We start from the raw sequence: 7,421 nt of genomic DNA, 5'->3' as shown, positions 1-7,421 counted from the left end.
TCGCCCCGCGCGACGCGCCATCGTGCGCGAGCACGCGCCCGCCTCTTCCTGCCTCCCCGCGACGGCCCCGCTCCCTCCCGGTCGCGCGCCGGCCACCCCAGCTCTGACCTCTCCGCCCTGCGTTAGCCGTCGTCCCTCCGCCGCCTCCCTTGGCCTGGCCGCCGGCGCCGGCGTGCGCCGCGCGCCCTCGGGGTTGCGCCCGCACCCCCTGCACACGGCGCCCGACGCCCGTTGTGCCCGCTCGGACGCACGCCCGCCCCCGAAAGCCCGCGCACCCGTTATGCCCCTGTGGGCCGATGACAGTGGGGGGCCACACCCCCAGAAAGTTTTAATAAAAAAAGATTAAAAATAACAATAATAAAAATAAATAAATAATTAATTAGATTAATTAATTAGTTAAAGAATTAATTAAGCTAATTAATCACAATTAGATTAACCTAATTAACTATTAGTTAATTAATCAAACAATGACAGTGGGGCCCACCCCCCTAATTAATTATGGTTAGTTTAATTAATCGGTTAATTAAAATGTGTCACTGACCAGTGGGACCCACTGGTCAGGTTGACCAGTCAACTCTGTTGACTGCTGATGTCAGCATGACATCATGCTGATGTCATTAATCTATTTTTCGAATTAATTTAAATAATTAATTAAATTCCAGAAATTAATAAAATCTTTAGAAAATCATAACTTTTAATCCGTAACTCGGACTAAAATATTTTCAACATGAAAGTTACTCAGAACGACGAGACGAATCCGGATACGCAGTCCGTTCATCCGCCACACACCCCTAACCTATCGAACTCGCAACTTTCCCCCTCCGGCTCCTCTGCCCGAAAACATGAAACACCGGGGATATTTTCCCGGATGTTTCCCCCCTTAACCGGCATCACCTCATACCACGTTAGGTCACGCCTAGCATCGTTACTTGTCTTGTCATGCATCGATATGCATCTGTTTACATGGTATTCATTGTTTCTTCCCCCCTCTTCTCTCCGGTAGAGTACGAGACCGACGCTGCTGCTGCCCAGTTCGACTACGGAGTTGACGACCCCTCTCTCTTGCCGGAGCAACCAGGCAAGCCCCCCCCCCTTGATCACCAGATATCGCCTACTCTTCTCTATACTGCTTGCATTAGAGTAGTGTAGCATGTTACTGCTTTCCGTTAATCCTATTCTGATGCATAGCCTAACATTGTTGCTACATCTGTTGATACCTTACCTGCAATCCTAAATACTTAGTATAGGATGCTAGTTTATCATTATTGGCCCTACATTCTTGTTGGTCTGCCTTGCTATACTATTGGGCCGTGATCACTCGGGAGGTGATCACGGGTATATACTATACATACATACATACTATACAGATGGTGACTAAAGTCGGATCAGCTCGAAGAGTACCCGCGAGTGATTCAAGGATTGGGGGCTGAAAGGACCTTTGTCCCGATGGCACTCTATGTGGATCTTTGTGGCGAAGCAACAGGGCAGGTTGAGACCGCCTAGGAGAGAGGTGGGCCTGGCCCTGTTCGGCGTTCGCGGATACTTAACACGCTTAACGAGATCTTGGTATTTGATCTGAGTTGGCTACGAGCCTATACGCACTAACCAACTACGTGGGAAAGATATGGGCACTCGGCGTCGTGGTATCAGCCGAAGCACTTCGTGACGCCAGCGACTGAGTGGCGCGCGCCGGATTGGAACGTAAGCCTGCTCTTGTATTAAGGGGGCTCGTTCTGCTTTCGGCCGCGTACGCAACGTGCAGGTGTGCTATGGGCGATGGGCCCAGACCCCTGTGCGCTTAGGTTTAGACCGGCGTGCTGGCCTCTCTGTTGAGCCTAGGTGGGGCTGCGACGTGTTGATCTTCCAGGCCGGGCATGACCCGGGAAAGTGTGTCCGGCCAAATGGTATCAAGCGTGTTGGGTTAGTTGGTGCACCCCTGCAGGGAAGTTAATCTATTCGAATAGCCGTGATCTTCGGTAACAGGACGACTTGGAGTTGTACCTTGACCTTATGACAACTAGAACCGGATACTTAATAAAACACACCCTTCCAAGTTCCACAGACAACCCGGTGATCGCTTTTCCACAGGGCGACGAGGGGAGGATCGCCGGGTAGGATTATGCTATGCGATGCTACTGGAGATGCTACTTGGAGATGCTACTTGGAGATGCTACTTGGAGGACTTCAATCTACTCTCTTCTACGTGCTGCGAGACGGAGGCTGTAGAAGCGTAGTCTTCGATAGGACTAGCTATCCCCCTTTTATTCTGGCATTCTACAGTTTAGTCCACCGATATGGCCTCCTTACACATATACCCATGCATATGTAGTGTAGTTCCTTGCTTGTGAGTACTTTGGATGAGTACTCACGGTTGCTTTCTCCCCCCCCTTTTCCCCCTTTCCTTTCTTTCTGGTTGTCGCAACCAGATGCTGGAGTCCAGGAGCCAGACGCCACCGTCGACGACAACCCCTACTACACCGGAGGTGCCTACTACTACGTGCAGCCCGCTGACGACGACCAGGAGTAGTTAGGAGGATCCCAGGCAGGAGGCCTGCGCCTCTTTCGATCTGTATCCCAGTTTGTGCTAGCCTTCTTAAGGCAAACTTGTTTAACTTATGTCTGTACTCAGATATTGTTGCTTCCGCTGACTCGTCTATGATCGAGCACTTGTATTCGAGCCCTCGAGGCCCCTGGCTTGTATTATGATGCTTGTATGACTTATTTATGTTTTAGAGTTGTGTTGTGATATCTTCCCGTGAGTCCCTGATCTTGATCGTACACGTTTGCGTGCATGATTAGTGTACAATTGAATCGGGGGCGTCACAAGTTGGTATCAGAGCCGACTGCCTGTAGGAATCCCCTTCCACACTCCTTGGCTGAAGTCGAGTCTAGTCATTGCAAAACTTTTACTAACATGGCTGTTTGCCTTATGGGCCCACGTCGCCATTGGGTGGTATTAGGATCTTTTACTCCTCGACCTTTACTCTGGGATTCTGAACTCTCTTCTATTCGGATTAAACGATTTTGCTAAAAAAAAATAACTTTAGGTTCTCGCAAGTACTTTCTCCCGGAGAGCCCCTTACTTCAGATGATCGCCTGCTACATCGGAAGATTCCGAAGATACTCTGTGATGTTCTCTCGAGACTTTGTGCCCATCACTTATGCTATTCCTGACCACCGATAAATCCGTATGGATAACTACTTACACTTGCCATTCATACGATCATCCCCCATTGATATTGTTATTACAAGATACCCCGAAGTTTTCTCTATTGTTCCGAAAATACTTTGTGCCTACTGCCTAGCAGTTCTTTGCCACATGAATACCCCTTCAAATAAATCCTCGCACTTGTCGAGTATCCGCTCATCCCCAGTTGTTCATGTGTTCCACAAAAGTCTTCAAAATACTATTCGATCTTCCGAAAATCCTCTGGAGCCTTTGGCTCTTGAAATTCTTGCTTGTTTGCATTATGGTTAATCCTATAAGTCTCGTAGTCTTATTGACATTCCTTGTCATTATCATTTTGAGTCTGTCGACTCAATATGTTTGCGAATACCCGCAATCATCATTGATCCTTATAAATTACCTTTCCGGCTAAGCTGCCATTCTTTTAACTGGAATTGGTTCTCGACCAATCCAATTGTCGTTGATTGTACCCTAAGGCTATTCAACTTATCCATCCCTAATCAGAGCATTGCTTCTGATCCCTTGATTTGGATATCATAATTCCTTGGCATTTGACAATTGAGTTAGTCAGTTGTTTCTATAATTTGATCTCCTTGCATTCTTCTTCCTCTAGTTGAGTACCGATGCTCACGTCAGATCCCTTGTGGACCACCAGATCCTTTGTTGGATTTTATCTGACAACGCCCTTCATATTCAATAACCTTGTGAGCCTTTCCTCTGATACATAATGCCTTTGGTAAATTGTATCCTCTGCTTTCTCAACCATGCTCTGCCTTCGAGCTTGAGTTAATTATTTCTAAAGATTCTGGTATATGATTCCAAGAAGCCCCTATGGGTTGAACATATGCCTTCACTAAACCGTGTGAACCCGAAAGTTTTCACGAATCATACTCTTCTGGTGCTTCGCCAGATAAAATTTCAACACTGCAACTTCATCGAACGTGAGAAGTGAATGAAAGGTTATGCATTGGAGAAGTGGGAGTCGACCTTGAACTTGTGTTCATGCCCATGGACATGATGTAGATCTTATCATTAAAGCTTCTCTTAAATTAATTATTCCTTTGGTATAAGTTCATCTTATATCAGGGATCTGGCCTGTTGCAATCGTGGTTCCGACCATGTTCTCTTTTAAATACCATTTCTCGTGCAAGTTTTAACACTTGTCTTCTGTAGAGCAATACCCCCCGTCCAACCTCTACTTTGATATGTCATCGAGTATTACCCCCCTGGTATCTCGAGATTATCTTGGAACTGCATAACTTCTTATGAGTTCTTCATCAAGTGCTACCTTCCCACCGATTCCAATTTTTCACGGGCTCTGAGTTATTAAACACTCAAAGACACCGATAACTGAACCGAGTCCACTCTACGGTTCAATAACTCTTCAGTAAGCTTCTATAAGTACGAGTTTGTACCCGATCACGCCATTCCTAGCCTGTTTGGCTATATCATTGTCGTGATGATCTCAACTGTGCAACCTGACCCTTATTCTCGGAGCACCAATTTGCGACGATAGCTAAGCTTACGTCGATTTTCCTCGTCATACCCTTTCACCTTAAACAACAAGCTTGAGTTCGAGTTTGTGTCGTAACTGTGGATCCAATAACCTCTTGCTTCACCATTCCTTTGACTTGATGTCGTCACTGATTGATTACATCTGCATGAAATCTCTTGACAATTGTGTCGTGATCATCATCAACCTTATGAGCTCTTCCAGGAATTCAAATGAATTCATGATGGGTAATACCATCCTTGCCCCTCGATGATTCATGTTCTCATCGACCATTTTATTGCCTTCCGTCCAACACAACTTGTTCGTGTTTTGTGTAAACCTTGAGATCCCTGCTACCCAGCAGTTGATCTTCCTTACCTCAGAAGTATTACCATCTCTTTTTGTCAAGAATGTGGTGAGAATTTCACCACCTCTTAAGAATTCTTGATATCATAATACTTCTTGCCATCTTCGTTCATTCCTTGGTCCCCGTATTGTTTTCAACCGGAATACCGACAATTGAGCTATGACGTGTGAATTCAAAACTTCTAGCAACCCTATTGCTTTGAAGTGAATGGGCGATAGTTCATTCTAAGTCTTTCGATAATTGAATCACCATTCTAACATTGGCCGTGCAACCCAACCCATATTTCGGGTGCACCGTTCAACCAATGTTTAATTATGTATGTTTTCCTCGAGCAAATCCCATTATATCATTTGATCCAACAAATGTCATCTTCTTGTTCACATTATCGTGGAAATCCATCCGTTTGGAATTCTCGATGAATTGTCGCTGAGCCCATCAGCCACCTTCTCACCCCCTCCTTGGTTTAATGATGAACTATTGCTTCAGAAACCCGCTCCCATAGTTCATTTCTCGAGAATCTTGCAATGTCATTTTGTCAGTTTGTGTTGCACCTTTTCCTCTCGGACCCCCTAAGTTTGAGGTATCATGACACCAATTGGATATGAATCTCGGTCAGATATGATGGTTGGGACAACTTTCCGGGAGTTATGATGTTGATCCTTTGGTGACCCGGTAACCTGATGTCATGCCTAGCACCCCCCCCCCGGCTGGAGGACCTATCATTATAGATTCCTTTTCAGCAAGGTTATCCGTTCATCCATGAGGAAATTGTAAGACTTATTCTACAAGTTATTCCTGATGGATCCTTCGTGTTTCCAAAGTCTGATCTTCACCTGAAGACCATGTCAATGCTATCTCGAAGCATGTCAATGGTACTCCGATTTTCAACAGGAACATTTGAAGCACGATGCTAAATTTTATTTATCATTTATCCTAACACCGTTGTGTGGGTAATATCATGAGATTCCCCCCCTTACCTAAAGAGTTTTCTACATTATATCGTGCCACGGATATCATGCTCTGCTTGTCCTTGGGAAGGATATATCCCTGAAATATGTGTTTAAACACATTTTCCTTTCCATTGTTCTGTTTAATATGATAATCATATTTTACTTTCCATTGGTTTGCTTAACCCTTCTTGTGATCTATATGTAAAACACCTTGGTGTACAACCGTGTCAGTAAGACCCTGTTTCTATTGTTGATGACATTCCGGTAACCACTGATGGATGAGAACTTTGCCTATTGGTCCGCCTCGTTCAACGAGCAGGAAAATGGTTCTCTTCGTCCCTCGCCCTTGGTACCGACGTTGTTGCCGACATAACTGACAGGCTATCCTCTGACATGCCTTGCTTACATGATCGTGCAAGACGTTACCTCCCTTCCTACTCTTAACCCACATGGTGGGCCCATAACCCACAGTTCCACAGGATCGAAACCTGACTCTCCTACACCCCCTGTTCCCAAGGTTGTTCCTCACGCGTGACCTCGTATGTAATTCACGAGCCACCTTCAGGTCTGATATCGGACACAATACTTATTCCCGTTGTTTTAACCTTTTCACGCCCTATTACAGGCATCTAACGATTGCCTTCCCGCTCGAAACTTTCCAGGTTACCTCCTTACTTTGCTCTCGATAATTTCTTAAGATTCGATTCGAGAGTTACTTTCCGCCACCTTCCTCGATGTTGTCGACCCGATAGTCAACCTTGCCGACGTTCATTCTCTCGGAATAACCCCGCCTTATTCTATCGTAAGTACGATGGAGATCCCGAAGAAAGGATGACGAGTTGATCATGGTGATTTGAAGCAGAGAAATGAAGACATCAACGAAAGGGATCAACCTCTTCGAAAGGACAACCAAGACCGAGAAGACTCGTTAGGTTTCTCGCTACCAGCACCTCCCCCCCTACTCTCCTGCTTAAATCTCGGGACGAGATTTCTTGTAGTGGAGGAGAATTGTGACGCCCGGATAATTAAGCTACAGTAATTCTCTGCTAATGGTGCCACGTCACTTCAATTACTGTTGCTACTCTCACGTTAGTTCGAAATCGATTCAAATTCAAATTCAAAATCAAGCAAACAATAAAAGTTTTCAAATATTAAAACTAAAATGTTCGGAGTGAACCAAATATTGCATAGGTAATTATGGTGGAGAAACCACACTTTTATAAAATAGCTAAATGCTCTAAAGTAAATAAACAGTAGCTAAAACTAGTAATTAAATTCGTTTTATAATATATAAAATGTTAAACTAAATTGTTTGGGCGCCCAAGTTATTGTGGCATTAGAATAAGTAGTAATACAATTTTAGGAACTAATTTTATAATTTATAAAACTAACATAAATAGTAACAAAAAGGAAAAAGGAAAATAA

This window comes from Triticum dicoccoides, chromosome 5B (assembly GCF_002162155.2).
Source record: "Triticum dicoccoides isolate Atlit2015 ecotype Zavitan chromosome 5B, WEW_v2.0, whole genome shotgun sequence".
Lineage (NCBI taxonomy): Eukaryota > Viridiplantae > Streptophyta > Magnoliopsida > Poales > Poaceae > Triticum > Triticum dicoccoides.
Note: the sequence above shows the minus strand (reverse complement) of the source record.